The 18,223-nt window shown below is 35.6% G+C and overlaps 1 pseudogene; it reads left to right on the top strand.

Moving 5' to 3' along the window:
- The first annotated feature begins 1,333 nt into the window (after positions 1 to 1,333).
- LOC107778251 (phospholipase A1-IIgamma-like) lies at positions 1,334 to 3,100 on the top strand (annotated as a pseudogene).
- The last annotated feature ends 15,123 nt before the right edge of the window (positions 3,101 to 18,223 follow it).

Genomic DNA, 18,223 nt, shown 5'->3' with positions numbered 1-18,223 from the left:
GATCACGATGAACTGTATGACACCAGAAAAACCAACAACTTCAACCATGAGTGAAAATGTCTGAAACTCATCCAAAACACACTTGAGGCCTCCGGGACCCCGTTAAATCACATCGGCCAATCCCAAAATATAAGCGGACCTATTCGAGGCCTCAAATCATACAGAATAATATCAAAACCACGAATCATGCACCAATTCAAGCTTAATGAGCTATATCAAAATTCCAACTTCCAAACTTATGCCGAACATGCCTAAACAATTCGGAATCACCTCAAATTTTGCACGCAAGTTCTAAATGATATAACGAACCTATGCCAATTCCCGAAACTACGATCCGAACCCGATAGCATCAAAGTCAACTCCCGGGTAAACCTATGAACTTTCCAAACATTCAAATTGCCAACTTTCGTCAATTAGAGCCAAATCACCCTAGGAACCTCTGAATCAAAATATGAACATATATACACTTAAGTCCAAAATTATCATATAGACCTAACGGAACTATCAATACTCCGATCCGAGATCAAATACGGAAAAGTCAAACTTGGTCAACTCTTCCAACTTAAAGCCTCCAAATTGAAAATCAATCCTCCAAATAAATCCCAAACCACTCGAACACTAAAACTGACCATACATGCAAGTTATAATACATCATGTGAAGCTACTCAAAACCTCAAACCACCGAAAAAAATACAAATGTTCAAAACGATCGATCGAGTCGTTACAGTCAAGTTGCTAATTTTTCTCTTCGTTTGCCTAAAAGGAAAAATATACCATACATGATCACTTATAATTGGTAGGGATACATATGGATTATTTAAAACCACCATTAAGGCTTGTACAAACAAAGACTCCACGAAGGAATCGGACGAGGATAATCAAAATACAATAATGTTATTCTTAAAAATACTATGTTTCACGCGAGTCTATCAGTTACATTGGTTGTCTTTTTCGTAAGAGTTTAAATTATGTGCATTATCATTGTATAACTTAAACCTTTTCCATAAATATGCAATATATTAGGGCTGTCTGCCAGTGCTAAAAGCAGGTAACTAGTCATCAATTAATTAAAATGTGAGTAAGCATCATGAACTATGAATAGATATGTGATAGCTGTATGTTTTAACTCGAGTGCGTTTGCATTGGGGACAAAAGGGTACGGTGGTAGTCAGAAATGAAAATTAATGATTAATTATTAAATTATTATTATTGGGGTCAGCTGAGTGATAGTGACCGTGCTAACAGGAAAAATATTAAAGGTTGAAATATGTTTCATGAATGAGAAATAGTAGAGAGAAAGGAAGTTGCTTCACTATAAATTCATGGGCTTATAATGTTGTTCACATACCAAGAGAAAACAAAGAGTAAAACAAACATAAAACAAGAAAAAAAGAATGGCTTGCATGGCTGAGAAATGGGAGCAACTTAGTGGAAAAGACAATTGGGAAGCGCTATTAAACCCCCTGGATCTTGATCTTCGTAAATATATCATTCAATATGGAGAATTGGCTCAAGCAACTTATGATACTTTCATTACGGAGAAAGCATCTAAATATGCGGGAGCTAGCAGATACTCGATGGAAAATCTCTTTACTGGGGTTGGACATGATCCATTGAAGTATCGCGTAACCAAATTTTTCTATGCCACCTCATCCATTCCGCTTCCCGATGCTTTCGTTGTTAAATCATTGTCAAGGGAAGCATGGAGTAAGGAATCAAATTTTATGGGGTATATTGCTGTGGCTACTGATGAGGGTAAAGTTTCACTAGGAAGGAGGGATATTGTGATTAATTGGAGAGGAACAATGCAGAACTTAGAGTGGGTGAATGACTTTCAATTTCTACTTGTCCCAGCACCCAAAGTTTTTGGTGATGGGGGTTTGCTTCCTTTGTTTCAACCTTTAGTGCATCACGGCTTCTATAATATTTATACATCAGAAAGTTCACGATCACAATTTAATAAGACTTGTGTCAGGGATCAGGTACATGTTAACTCTCTTAGAATACTTCCATGCTTTACTTTACAAGAATATAATTCCTTACTTCTCAAGTAGTATTCTGTTTTCAATATATAAGTAACTTCTAATGCTAAAATTTGAGTTTTATAAACAAGACTTGATCTTTCTGGCCCTCACTATTGAAGCGTGTGATTATCTCATCTCAAAGTTTAATATGTTAAAGAGAGCATATTTTCAATTACTTAATTATATTATGTCTCAACACATGACACTCTCTTTGTAACCGTCTCGTTCTCTCTATCTATATTAGTAACAATAAACAATAAAATATATATGTCCAAAGGTGAAGAATGAAGCCAACATGAATTAATTTACGATCAAGATTCTTTATATTATCATAAAAGTTTTTAGGTTTTGGGGAGGATACTTGCAATTTCCGTTATTCTTATTATGAAAAGGGACATTAAAATTAAAACTACTTGCATGCTTGCATGAAGCTAAAGAGTGACCATTTCATGGTTTTTTTTTCCTTTTAGGTAATTGAAGAAGTGAAAAGATTGGTTGAGGAATATAAGAATGAAGATGTCAGCATAACTGTGACTGGCCATAGCCTAGGTGCATCTCTTGCAACCTTAAATGCAGTTGACATAACTTTCAATGGAATCAACAAAACAACCGAAGGCAAAGAATTTCCAGTAACAGCTTTTGTATTCGCAAGTCCCAAAGTTGGAGATTTCAATTTTCACAAGGCATTTTCCAAACTGAATAATCTTCATATCTTGAGAATTCATAATTTATTGGACATTGTTCCGAAATACCCACCCATTGGCTATATAGACGTAGGGAAGGAACTAATGATTGATACCACAAAATCTCCATATGTGAAGCCTCCTGGAGATATTGCTAGTTGGCATTTGTTGGAGCCATACTTGCATGGAGTTGCTGGTACACAAGGAATAGGTATATTAGCAGGTTTTAAGCTAGAAGTGAATCGCGATATCTCGCTTGTCAACAAGATGGGGGATACACTAAAAGATGAACATTGTATTCCTGGGCATTGGTGGGTTGAGAAGCACAAAGGGATGGTTCAACAACAAGATGGAACTTGGCTTCTCTTGGATCGCGAGGAGTATGAGTTTTGAGGGGAGATGAGATTTTAAATGTGTGGCTTTATTTCCTTTCATTTAATGTTTGAATTAAGGGGTTTCCTTTCATGTACTGTTTGAATAAAGGGTTTTTCTTTTCATGTAATGTTTGAATAAAGGTTTTATTTTATGTGTGATCAAGTGCTTTATATCATTTAAATTAGACAAAAATAATTGTTCTTATTCTATTGATGCATAATATGGTCCAAAAATCATAGTATGTATGATATCCAGGTGCAATGGCGGGCCTACCGTAAAGCAGGTAAAGCAACGACTTTAGACCCCATATTTGTGGAGGCCTCATTTTTTATTACACCTAATAGGCAATATACAAGTTAAAAAGAAAAGTTATGTGAAGTGAAAATATTTGATTTCTTTCTTTAACAAATATAGAGAAGAAAGATTTGCAATTGCTATAGTTTTGTTAAGGAAATTGCATTTGAATGAATATCGAATCTGAATTTTCTAAGAAACATGTGATACATAGGAAGAAACAATTTGATGAAAATGTTGATAATGAATTCTCAAAATCTCTCGAAGAGTTTTTAGAGTTAATTACTTTTTATACATAATAGACAATGCTATTTTTTTACTTCAAAATAGATTTGATCAATTCGAGACATATAAAAATATTTTTGGTTTTTTATTTAGCGAAAAAAAACTAAGATCACTAGATGATGAAAATTTGATAAAATAGTGCTTTAATCTTCAATGTTCCTTAAAGCATAATAATCAATCTGATATTGATGGTTTAGATTTATTTTCTAAATTAAAAATATTAAGAAAAATAATACAAATAGAAGATAATAGTTTAATTGATATACTTAATCAAATAAAAAGATTTGATTTTAAATGCTTATATTGCTTATAAAATAATGTTAATAACTCTTGTTACCGTTGCTTCAATGGAAAAGTGCTTTTCAAAATCAAAATTTATAAAATCTTACCTAAGATAGAAAAAAAAAAAACTGAAGAGAGGTTAAATGGATTAGTTATATTGTCAATTGAGAAAGACTTATTAGGATAAATTGATGATAAAAAATTATTAATAATTTTGCAGCTGAAGAAACAAAAAAAAAAGATTTAATAAAAAATAATAATATATTTAAAAAAAATTAAGGCCCCTCATAAAGTTTGGCTTTATGCCACAAAATTTGTCGTGCCACCCATGTCCGGATGATTTGTCGTGGTTTACCCCTGTAGAACACGTACTATATATACTCAAAGGTATATATGAAACAGAATATATAGATCATGCATCTGAATATCACACGCTGACCACTTTATTGCTTTCAATTATTCAATTTCTGGTATGTACTTGGTGTTTCTACTTGATAAATACACATTTATGTAGGTTAATTTGGTCTAATTTTTAGCGAGAATAATGTAGTTAATCCAAAGACATGGATGTGGAAGAGAACACGTTTCTCTGAGTCTTGAAACATTCTTAGTTTATTTCTCTTCTTGTATATTGTTCATCTTGTTGTTTTTTATTGTTGGTAGATTGGCGATAGAAGAGTAACTTGTGTATTATTTTAGCTACGAGCCACTTCCTTATGAGGTTGCTATGTGGCGAACAACAATAATGTGAGGTATTGTAATACACTAATACGATGAACATTAACACAAAGTTGTTACAAAATAATAAATTGTACGAAAAAAGGTTATATTTACCCTTATACCATTGAAAATAACTCATATTTATCCTTTATTATTTTGAATATTTTAATCCCTATCATTTATACTTTGGGTCGTATTGGCCTTCCACCTGTTAAATGTTCTAATCCCGTCTTAAAAAAAGACAAGTGGTTGGGCATGGATCAATTTTAAATTCCGAGTTCATTGATATAAAACACATTGTCACACAGTCTGACCAATTAATTTGGAATTTAACAAATGCAAAAGAAAAAAAAAAGAGAGAGTTGCAACAAAGTTAAGAAAAATGGAAATTGATAACTAAATGAAACAGAACTCCATGGCTGTACTTTAGATATGCAGAAGAAGAGAAAGGATTGGGGTTAGAAGAGAAAAGAAAGAGGAGAGAATCAAAAAGAAGAGAAGGAGGAGTGAGAGAAGAGAGATATTGTGTATTCGTTACTTTTCTATGTGGAGTTTGTTAGTTAAATAACAAACTTATCGCCCACTGGCAAAATCCTTCCCCTTAAAATAATCCTGGTTCAACGTTTAGGAACAAAATCAAGAAACTTAGCCTTGATGAAATCATAATCCCCTCAAGTCGCATCCTCAAGTGGAAGATTATACCATTGAATAAGCACTTTCTCAACAGCTAGATTGCACTCTTTAGTGAGTTGCCTTTGTAAAATTGCAATTGGTTTGACTAAGAATTGACCTTCCTCACTAGTCATGGGTAAGGTAGATTGCACCACAGCCCTAGTGCCAATCTTTTTCTTTAACAATCATATGTGGAACACCAAATGGACCTTGGAGGTAGGAGGGAGCAACAACTTCTAAGCAACTTGACCAATCTTGTCAAGCACCTGTTATGGTCCACAATATTTGGAACTTAACTTCACGTTCTTCCTGAGAGTCAATGAGGTTGGTCTATAAGATTGAAGCTTTAAGTACACCATACACCAGGTTGAAATACTCTTTCTATCCTTTTCTGATCAGCAAATAATTTCATCATTTCTTGAGCCTTAAGGAGATTGTCCTTCAGTAGTTGTTGCATCTGTTGCCTCTACGTAACTACATCTTCAGCTCCTGGCACTGTAGTATCTAAGAGTGGCCCTATAGAGATTTGAGGAGGAGAATAGTCATACAATGCTTCAAATGGGCTACACTAAATACTATTATGGAACTTTGTGCTATACCACTATTCTGCAAGCTGTAACCAGTTCTTCCATTGTGTAGGCCTGTGGCTAGTCATGCATCTCAGATAGTTTTCAATGCATCTATTCACCCTCTATGTTCGTCAGTTTGAGGGCGATAAGCTGAACTATAAAACAATCGAGTACCCTTTAATTTTAATAAAGTCTGTCAAAAATTACTGAGGAAAATCCTATCTGTCAAAGACAATCGACTCAGGAGTGCCATGCAAAGTATGAACTTTTTCCAGAACTTATTAGCCACATCAACCGCAGTAAAAAGGTGAGATGGTGACATGAGCTAAGTTGATTTAGTCATTCTATCCAACACTAAAAATGACATCTTTACCTTTGGATTTAGGCAAGCCCTCACTGCAATCCATTGAGATGTGTCTCCAAGCTTGATCAGGTATAGGGAATGGTGGTAACAACCCAAGGTAAGCCATAGATTTATCCTTACTCTTCTGACATACATCACATTCAGACACATAGTTTACAACAATTTGTTTCATTAGAGGCTAATAGAATAGTTGAGATACTCTTTTGAGTGTACCTAACTTCCCTGAGTGCTCACCAAAAGAAGAGTCATGAAAAACTAGAATCAATTGATGCCTCAGGTTACTAATTGTCCCAATGAATATCTTCCCTTTCCTTCTTAGTACTCCTGTAATGACTCAATCGGTTGTTTTGAGCATTTGCATTTTGTTTAGATATTTGAAGGCTTGAGTAGATTCATATGATGTATTATAACTTGTGTGAATCGTCGGTTTTAATTTTCAGGTGATCCGAAATTGATTTGAAAGAATAATTCTTAACTAGAAAGCTTTAAGTTGGAGGACTTGACCAAGTTTGACTGTTGTGTATTTGATCCCGAATCAGAGTTTGATTCCGTTAGGTCTGTATGATAATTTTGAACTTGGGTGTATGCCCGTATTTGTATTTGGATATTTTTTTTGAAGGTTCTAGCCTTAATTGGAAAAAGTTGGCAATTTGGAGTTTCGGAATGTTCATAATTTTGATCGGAAGTTGACTTTGGTAATATCGGGTTTGTATTTTGGTTTAGAAAGTTAGAATAGCTTCGTTATGTCATTTGAAGTTTTTATGAAACATTTGAGGTCATTCTGAGTTGATTTGATATGGTTCGGGACGAATTTTGGAAGTTAAAAGTTCAAAATTCATTAAATTTGACTTGAGGCGCGATTCGTGATTTTTATGTTGTTTGATGTGATTTGAAGCTTCATAAGTTTGTATCGTATTTTGGGACTAGTCCGTATGATTGAATGGGGTCCCGAGGGGCTTGAGTGTTTTTTGGATCATTAGTTTAGGAACTAGTTAAGTTAAGGATTTGAAGTTTGACCATGATCAATATTGGGTCAAAATAACCTCTTTTTGATGTTTTGGAGTGTGCGAGCAGGTTCATAGCATGTTTTATGATTAAAATGCGTATATGGTTTGTGTCCGGGTGGTTTCAAATGAACTTTGGGTACTAAAACGAAAATTCTTTAGTTGTTGCTTTTCTGTTGTAAAATAATTACGAAAATGTCATTTTTATCCCTTAAATTTTTAGACTTCCTTTAAAACTTCAAAAGATCATATCTCCTTCATTTTAAGGCCATATTGGGTGATTCAAAAGACTATATTGGGTGTAATATTGCAAGGTTTATGTTGGGCTTATAAAATATGATTTTCGAGGTCATCTTGGATCTGATTCGAGCTATAATATCTGCTGCATTATTTACTTATTCCGGAATTTAGTCACTTTTTCTCACATAGTTTTGGAGCTCGAATTTGAGCGCTTTTGGAGAGGATTTTTATCACATGGATTGGGGTAAGTGTTTTCTAATCGGTTTTGATTATATTTCATGAACCTATCTTCATTTTTGGCATTTGATCATGATTTCAAAAGAGAAACTTGGTGTTTTTATCTAAACTTTACTAAAGTGAAATTTTGAGTTATGAACATTGATTCTTAGTCAGAATTGTGTGAAATTAGTATGGTTGGACTTGTAATTGAATGAATTATCGGATTTTGTGATTTTTGTCAGGTTTCGAGTTGTGGGCCAGAGTTTGCCTTTTTGGTTGACTTTGAGTAAATGTATAAAGATTCAACCTTTATTAATTGGGTTTGCTTCTTATGGCATTATTTTATGATTTTGAGTTGCTTTTGGCTAGTTTCGAGCCATTCCGAGGCTGATTTGAGCGAGGTGGCACTTCTAGTATATTGATTTGGCTTGTTTGAGGTAAGTGTCTTACCTAACTTTGTTGGGGAAATTTTTCCTACTAATTTCTATTATTTGCTATATGCGGGGTAATGCATATATGAAGTAACGAGCGTATATGCATGTGCCAGGGTTATTCATGCTCGGGGGTAAATTATACAATTAATTTTGCCTTATAGAATTTTGTGACCTTCTTTCTTCATGTCTTACTTGACTTCTAGATTACTTAGAATATGAAATTAAATGTTAAAAACCAAGATTTAGCTTATAATAACTTGATTAAAATTTGATGAATTTTTTGAGAAACAATTGATGTGTCTAATTCGGTCATCATTATGCTTAATCATTAATACATCGCTACGACCTTTATTCTTGAGATATTAGATTCTATACTTGAGTTGAAGATCATTTTGAGACTTGTTAAAATACTTGAATAATAAGGTTCTTGAGGGTTTACTGAACTATTATTGGTTTGAAAGTTGTGATTGAGATTCATTTGGAATATTCGTTTAACCACTCTCCTTAATGTTATTTATGCCTCCTACCTTGCTTGTCATTGATATACATATGCTTGGTGAGGAAGAGTGTAAAGCACGAAGAGTGATGTCGTGCTATTGTATATACATTATTATGTGAGAAAGAGTGTAAAGCATGAAGGGTGATGTCGTGCCATCTCATATACATTATCATGTGAAGAAAAGTGTAAAGCACGAAGGGTGATACCATGCCATTTTATTTACATTATCATGTGAGGATGAATGTAAAAGCACAAAGGGTGATGTCGTGCCATTTTATTTCATTTACATTGTATATTTTTATATTATCACGAGTTCATAGCATGAAGGGTGTTTTCGTGCAGGCGAAGATGAGGGACGTGCATTATGTTGTGATATCTTTTCCTTCTGTATACGTTCATGCCTTTACCTTGAGTTGTTACTGTTGTACCTATGTTTTCTAAGTGACTTTTCGTTGTTGTTCTGTCTTTGTTCTCTATCTCAATTGTTGTTGTGTTGCCCATGTCTTCTACTTGTTTAACTTGCAAATATCATGCCTCCTTTCTTGCTGATATATCTACATCCATGTTGTTTCTACTTTGTCGCACTTTAGTATAAATCTTGTACCATGCTAGTTAGGTAAAATTTATGTTCCTCTTTCCTAATTACTATAATTGCTTCCATACTTCCAACCTAGTCTATTACCGTTGTCCATATGTCTTGCCTTATTCATTATAGCTACTTGTGTATATCTTACTTTGTCATTACTGTTATCAGCATTTCTGCCACCTGGTAGGTACTGTTATACGCATCTTTGGTGAGGATGAGATAAATGCACGAAGAGTGTTGTCGTGCCATTTGATTTGATGTCTTGTGTATATTTCCTACACTATGAAAGTATGGATTTACTACCGTAATTTGCTGGTTATCACTCTAAGGAAAGGATTGGTCATGATATTGAAAAACATTACTCATGATTTCTTAAAGTAATCATTTGCTGCTTCACATACCTTTTTCATTGTACCCTGTTATGTTATGTTCTAGTATTGTTCTATTGCTAGTCTACTGCATGTGTTATATCAATAAGTATATTTTAACTAAAAAGCATCGTCACTACTTCAACAAAGTTAGTCAAGATACTTACTGAGTACATGGGGTCGATTGTACACAAGCTACACTTATGCACCTTGCGTGCAGATTTTGGAGCGGAGTTGTGGTGGATGATGGGGATGACTCTGAAGATGTTTGTGCCTTCCGGATCTGGCTACCACTTATCCCTGGTTAGTTCTAGAGTTGAAGTCTGTTAATGTACATTTCAAACAGAAGTTGTATTTATTTCATATCCATTTTTGAAATAATCCAGTCTTAGTAGCTCATGTCTTGTATTACTATTTATTGGGATATTATACGGAATCCAGACATATCAGTTGATGATCACCTTTATTTTATTAGAATTGTATTAATTGTTAATTGGCTGACCTAACGCGTTGGGTTAGGTGCCATCATGACTAGTGAATTTTGGGTCGTGGCAAGTTGGTATTAGAGCTCTAGGTTCATACGTTTTAGGTTTATAGGACGAACGTATGTTTTAGTGGAGGAGGATCTAACGATCATTTTGAGCATTTACATTCCATTCAGCTGCTTGAAGTCTTGAGTAGATTCATATGATGTTTTATGACTTGTGTGAATCGTCGGCTTTGGTTTTCAGGTGATCCGAAGTTAATTTGAAAGAATAATTCTCAACTAAAAAGTTTTAAGTTGGAAGACTTGACCAAGTTTGACTTTTGTGTATCTAACCCCGCATCAGAGTTTTGATGGCTCCGTTAGGTCCGTATGGTAATTTTGGACTTAGGTGTAAGCCCGGATTTGCATTTGGATATTTCTTGAAGATTCTAGCGTTAATTGGCGAAAGTTGGAAATTTGGAGTTTTGAATTATTCATAAGTTTGACCAGAAGTTGACTTTGGTGATATCGGGTTCGGATTTTGGTTCTGGAAGTTGGAATAGCTTTGTTATGTCATTTGAAGCTTGTATGCAAAATTTGTGGTCATTCCGAGTTGATTTGATATAGTTTGACATGAATTTTGGAAGTTAAAAGTTTAAAAGTTCATTAAGTTTGATTTGAGGTGTGATTCAAGGTTTTTATGTTGTTTGATGTGATTTGAAGCTTCGAATAAGTTTATATCATATTTTGAGACTCCTTGGTATGATTGAATGGGGTCCCGAGGGGCTCGGGTGTGTTTTAGATCGTTGGTTGAGAAAATAGTTAAGTTAAGGATTTGATGTTTGACCATGTTCAATATCGGGTCAAGATGACCTCTTTATGGTGTTTTGGAGTGCTCAAGCAGGTTCCTAACGTATTTTATGATTGAAATGCATATATAGTTTGTGTCCGGATGGTTCCAAATGAGTTTTGGGTGTTAAAATGAAAATTATTTAGTTGCTGATTTTCTGGTGTAAAATTGTCACGGCCCAGATTTCCCACCCTCGGGAGTCGTGATGGCGCCTACTAGTGAAAGCTAGGCAAGCCGACCATTTGAATTATTTACCGTTTTTCCCATTTTAGTCCTATTACTATTAATAACCAATAATTGATAAACAACGGAAATCTAATAAGCGGAAGACTGATATGTAATAATTTAAGAAAGATACCAATGTCAGTCCATACAACGACTACCCAAGACTGGTGTCATAATAACACAGATTGTCTAGGAATACTACAAATAAAAGTTTGAAATATTTATTACAACACTGTCTCTGAAATATGTGAAAGAATAGACTAAGAGGATAGGAGAATACGCCAAGGCATGAGGACGCCTGCAGGACTACCTCGGAATCTCCGACTGGACTGAAGGCAGCCACCCAAAGATATGGTCCGAAAGCTGCTGCTCCGGGATCTGCACATATTGCAGAGTGTAGTATCAGCACAACCAACCCCATGTGCTGGTAAGTGCCTAGCCTAACCTCGGCGAAGTAGTGACGAGGCTAGGACCAGACTACCAAACAACATGTACAGTTAAAGCATATATACGTAGCAAGTAATAATAAAGGAAACTAGCAGTTAATGATGGGAATGGGACGAGCTTTGGGGGGATATCATTTACCAACAGTAACTCAGGAGAAAAGCATAAAGATATATTTAAAATTTGCAGCAGAAAGAATAAGGAAACAGTAACAAATCAATATCCACTTTTATCTTTTACTGTTGCGGCGCACAACCCGATCCAGTTCATAAAAACACTGTTGCAGCGTGCAACCCGATCCATATCATATATCAATGTTGCAGCGTGCAACCCGATCCAAATATATTATTGTTTCGGCGTGCAACCCGATCCAAATATATTATTGTTACGGCGTGCAACCCGATCCAAATATAATATTGTTGCGGCGTACAACCCGATCCAAATATAATATTGTTGCGGTGTGCAACCCGATACCAATATACAATTCAACACCAATCACAAAAGAGTCCCTACAAGGAATCAACAATATCCCAGCAAGGGAATAATATCAAAACATCAACATCCCGGCAAGGGTGATAGCATTAAAAGCAACAACATCCCGGCAAAGGAGACAACATAATAATCCTCTTTTCTTTTTCACATTTACTTCACAACTCACTACACAACTTGAGCCAATACTCTATAAGGTTCAATTGCCAATTATACTTCCACAATTCATTATACAACTTGAGCCAACGCTCCTCAATGTTCAAGATCACTATTACTTCCACAAACTTTACTCAATGATAGAAATCATCACAAAAGGCATGAACAATACAAACAGAGTCATAAAAATCATAATACAAGACTCACGGGCATGTTTGACACCAACGTATAGATACTCGTCACCATGCCTATACGTCGTACTCAACAAATAACACATAGCAAATAGGACACAACTCCTAATCCCTCAAGATAAGGTTAGACCAAACACTTTCCTCGATGCCACAGACACAATTCACGTCTCAACTATCGCTTTACCTCTTGATTCTACCACCAATTCGCTCGTATCTAGACACGAGTTACTTAACTATATCAATAAGTGCTAAATGAATCAATTCTAGTGCATGAAAATAGGTTTTCTAAAGTTTTTCCCAAAAAGTCAAAAATCGCCCCCGAGCCCACATGGTCAAAACCCGAGGTTCGAACCAAAATACAATTACCCATTCCCTTACGAACCCAAATATATAATTTATTTTGAAATCAGAACTCAAATCGAGGTCCAAAATTTGAAAAACCTAGGTCCTACCCAAAACACTCAATTTCTCCAATGAAAATAATTGATTTTGAGTTGAAATCATGTGAAAAGATGTTAAAGATTAAAGAAACTAAGTTAGAAATGACTTACAATCGATTTGGAAGAGAAGTTGTCTTTGAAAAATCGCCCATGAGTGTTTTAGTTTTGAAAAGGTTTGAAAAATGGAAGATTTTCGGCTAAGTTATAAATTTGCAGGTTGCAGGTGTCGCAATTGCGACCAGGGTTCGCAATTGCGAACCTCTCAGAAAACTGGCCCCTTCGCATTTGCGACCAAGTTCAATTTCTGGTCACCTTCGCATTTGCGAGGGACCTTTCGCAGATGCGATATCACATTTGCGATAGAACAGTCCCATTTGCGACTAAGGTAGCCCAGGTCCACTATCGCATTTGCGATGCTTTGTTGCATTTGCGAGCTCGCATTTGCGAGCCAGCCTTCACTTTTGCGAAGCCTGCAGACCTGCAACATTCCAGCTAAATCCTGCAACTGCCTAAGTCTAAATTTCACTCCATGGCCTATCCAAAACTCACCCGAGCCCTCGGGGCTCCAAACCAAACATGCACGCCAACCTAAAAATATCATATGGACTTGCTCGTGCAATCCTCAAAATAACATCAATAACCGGGAATTTACCACCAAAATCAAAGGAAATATCATGAACTTTCAAAGTTCTAAATTTTTCAACTAAAGTTCTGAATCATGTCATTTCAAGTCCGTTTCTTACAATATTTTGCAGGCTCAACTTAAATTACATATAAGACCTGTACATGGCTCCGGAACCAAAATATGGGCCCTAAACTAATGGTTTCAAACATAAATTCTTTTCTTTATTTCATAAATAATTCAGCAAAACAATTTCTTTCAAAAACTCATTTCTCGGGCTTGGGACCTCGGAATTCGATTCCGGGCGTACGCCCAAGTCCTATATTTTTCTATAGACCCTCCGGGACCGTCATCACAGGTCTGGGTCTGTTTACCCAAAATGTTGACCGAAATCAACTTAAATTCAATTTTAAAGGCTAAATTAACATTTTTATCACATTCCACATAAAAGCGTTCCGGAAATATGCCCGGTCCATGCACACAAATCGAGGTAAGGAAAAAGGAGGTTTCTAAGGCCTCAGAACATAGAATTTACTCGTAAATGGGTCATCACATCCTCCACCTCTAAAATCACCATTTGTCCTTTAACGAACATAAGAAAGAAGTACTTGAGTCGGGGAAAAGATGGGGATAACAGCTCCGCATATTGGACTCGGACTCCCAGGTTGATGCCTCAGTAGGCTGACCTCTCCACTGAAAACGAACCGAAGGAAAACTCTTCGATCTCAACTAACGAACCTGCCAGTCTAGAATAGCTACCGGCTCCTCCTCATAGGACAAGTCCTTGTCCAACTGGACAGTGCTGAAATCTAACACGTGGTATGGATCATCGTGATACTTCCGAAGCATGGACACATGAAATACTAGATGCACGGCTGATAAGCTCGGCGGCAACGCAAGTCTATAAGCCACCTCTCCCACTCGATCAAGAATCTCAAACGAGCCAATGAACCTAGGGCTAAGCTTGTCCTTCTTTCCAAATCTCATCATGCCCTTCATAGGCGACACCCGAAGCAATACCCGCTCACCGACCATGAATGCCAAATCACAAACCTTATAGTCGGCATAACTCTTTGCCTGGACTGAGCTGTACGGAGCCTATCCTAAATAATCCGGACCTTGTCTAAGTCATCCTGCACTAGATCTGTACCCAACAACTGAGGCGACTAAAACCGCTTACCATACAAAACCTTATAAGGGGCCATCTGGATACTCGACCGGTAGCTGATGCTGTAGGCAAACTCTGCTAAAGGGAAAAACTGATCCCACGAGCCTCCAAAGTCAATGACACACGCTCGGAGCATATCTCCAAAATCTGAATAGTCCGCTCGGACTGCCCGTCCGTCTGGGGTGAAACATTGTGCTCAACTCAACCCGTGTGCCCAACTCCCGCTGGACGGCTCTCCAGAAATGTGAGGTAAACAACGTAACTCGGTCAAAAATGATATACACGAGCACACCATGAAGACGAACAATCTCCGGATATAGATCTCGGCTAACCTCTCAGAAAAATAGGAGACTGCCACAGGAATGAAATGCGCTGACTTGGTCAGCCTATCAACAATGACCCACACTGCATCGCACTATATCTGAGTCCGTGGGAGTCCAACGACAAAGTCCATAGTGACATGTTCCCACTTCTACTCAGGAATCTCAATCTTCTGAAACAAACCACCAGGCCTCTGATGCTCGTACTTAACCTGCTGACAATTCAAATACCGCGCCACATATGCAACAATGTCCTTCTTCATCATCCTCTACCAATAATGATGTTGTCGCACCTCCTTTTTACCGCGCCTGCAGGGCGCGTGGGGAGTTTTCTCCAAGACAGTCGAAACGGGATTTATTTAATTACTTCAGAGTCGCCACCTGGGAATTTTAAGGCGTCCCAAGTCACCGGTTTTAATCCCTGAATCGAGGAGAATATGACTCTGTTATTTATTCTGCGAACCGGAAATCCTGAGTAATAAATTTTGTTAATCCGGAAGAAGGTGTTAGGCATTTCCGAATTCCGTGGTTCTAGCACGGTCGCTCAACTGTTTTTATTATTGGCTTAATTATCTTGATTTTACTAAATACGTTTTTATTGCATGATTTTACTACCGCTTTTACTTATTGTTTATGACGAATTACGCGTACGTATATTCATATTATATATCTTTTATAATTACAGAGGATCGTGACACGCATACGTGTACACAATAAAATTGTCTATGTTATAGTTTTTATTAAAAATATATGTTCGAAATTTAAAATAAAATCAGGAACATCATCACTCTTGTATTTAGACAATGAACTGCACATCTCGGATTATATGAAATTATTTTAACATCCTTGGAAAAATCATTTTCTTAAATATTCGCTCGAAATTGCGCGTACGCATAATCCGAATTTGCTTTTAAAAATATAGTCAGGTCAGCGAACGCATCCCTAATTGCGCAAAATTTTCTAATAATATTATGGACTTTTCCCCCAAATTGTTTATTATATCATGAAAATCTCCATTTTAGATACCCTTGAATTCTTGAAAAGAATTCACAATTTATTAAATGTTTACAGCTGATTATATTTCCAAATACGAATTATATTCTTTCGAGCCATTCAAATTTTAGGAGTAAAATAAACGAAGTATGATTAAAAATACCACTTTCTCGTAAATATGATATATATATATATATATATATATATACCACTTTCTCGTAAATATGATATATATATATATGTATATACCCAAAAATGAATTACATGTGCAACTACACAAAAAAAATGTTTTATAAAGGGAAGGGATATTTTTGAAGAATTTTTCATTATTTTTTATTTAATGGAAATTCTATTTCTACTTACCCTTGATATAAAATGTTGTGATTCATGCTTATACATCTCATCTCATTCTCATATACTTATTTTAATCTAATAGGCGAAATTAGATTAATTTATTTACGATGGTAAATAGGCATCAAATTGATAAGAAAGGGAATTATAAATCGATTAATAATATTGCCTTACATGCAACATAGTTGTACGTCTGAAACATTCATAGCATTTTAACATCATAATGAGATACATCAACTCATCATCCATTAATGGTTCTATATATACCTGTTATCATGCCATATATGAACGTACAACTCACATCATTCAATCCATAACTAAATCAGGTATTAGAATAAACTAGCAATATGGTTTTTGACATTTTTATACTACTCTTTATTCAACTAACAACATCTAACCTTAATCCACAACCAAACAATCGAAATACACTAACCATGCATTTTCTTGATATTTCAGAATACTCTATACCTGACTAACAATGTCATAGGATTTAACTAATAGCCAACTTCATGCCATGTTCCCTATCTTAACAATTCAATCATAACTATACTTTAATGAAAATTTAGAAATTAACCTTGTTACAACACTTATACAGACTTCAATAAAGGACATTTAACTTACAGTCATCCTGTCAACATATACTACTTATTTGATCAAGAAACAAAACTGAATTTTTAGCTAAAGAGCTCAAATGAATAGAAGATAATATTACAACTCAAACTTTATTTATTGTCATGTTGAAACCCATCACAACATAAGTTTAAAAGATATGTACCTGGCAATGAAGGAAGAAGGAGTTAAAATTTCAGCAGTAGCAGCAGTAACAAATTCAGCAGAATAGCAGTATTTCCACAGATTTGAGCAATAATAAGACCCGAGGAAACCAGATGCACAGTAACAGTATTTTTAAAGAAACTTCAGATTTTAACTGAACAATGGAATCAAATAAATTTGAACAGATTCAACGAAAGAACAATATTTCAGATTTCAGTTTCTTTTCTGTTTCAAATTCCCATTTCTGATTTTTCTGTTTCTGCTGTTGTATCTGTGTCAGATATTGTGTGTGTGTGTGACTGTTCTCTTTTGGTTTCCTTTCTATTTCTTTCCTCTTCAGATTTTCATTTCTGATTTTCTGCTTGATTTTCCACACTCAAATCTGACTTTTCACTCTCTTAAAAACTCTCACTGAAGACTGATATTCAGTCCTGAAATCTCTTTTTGAAAACTGATTTCTCTCTCTCAAATTCCCTTTTAAAATCTGATCTTAAAATCTGGTTTTTCCTGTTCTCTCCAATCTCTCAATCTCTTCTTCTTTTTCTTCTGAACTCTCCTCTTAAAATCTGATTTTTCTTTTCTTTTTTTTAATCCCTGTCCAGCTCCCTCTATTTATACAGGGTTGTCCTATACCCTTCTAGTGCTTCTTGGACCCCTTTCTTCTTTTAAAATCAGAAAGTTCCATTACAAACTACTTTTTAATACTTTAAATGATCTTATCCTGATTTTAAGCAGCCTCATTACCCTTTGTTTCCCATTATCACTTTAAATAATAGCCACTAACTTTCCACTTTCAGCCCATTATGCTATCATATTACCCTTACTGTTATGTCCCAAAATGTCCCAGATTTACTGTTTTCTACTGGTATTATTGTCTCAAATTTTAACAAGTTATCTGAATCTAAACTTGTCTAGCAGCTACAACCAATTCCTAATGATTAACCTCCTAATACAATTGTATTTACCCAACCTTTGTAAACTTGAATTCAGAACTAACATCATAACAACATACCACTGAAATTATTATAACAATCCAGACTGGACTTCAACATTGAACCAAGATCAAACACACACAGGAGCATTGTCAATATACTGACAATGCCCTGTTCAGAAAAC

Source organism: Nicotiana tabacum, chromosome 20 (assembly GCF_000715075.1).
Source record: "Nicotiana tabacum cultivar K326 chromosome 20, ASM71507v2, whole genome shotgun sequence".
Lineage (NCBI taxonomy): Eukaryota > Viridiplantae > Streptophyta > Magnoliopsida > Solanales > Solanaceae > Nicotiana > Nicotiana tabacum.
This window is presented reverse-complemented; position numbering and strand designations above follow the sequence as displayed.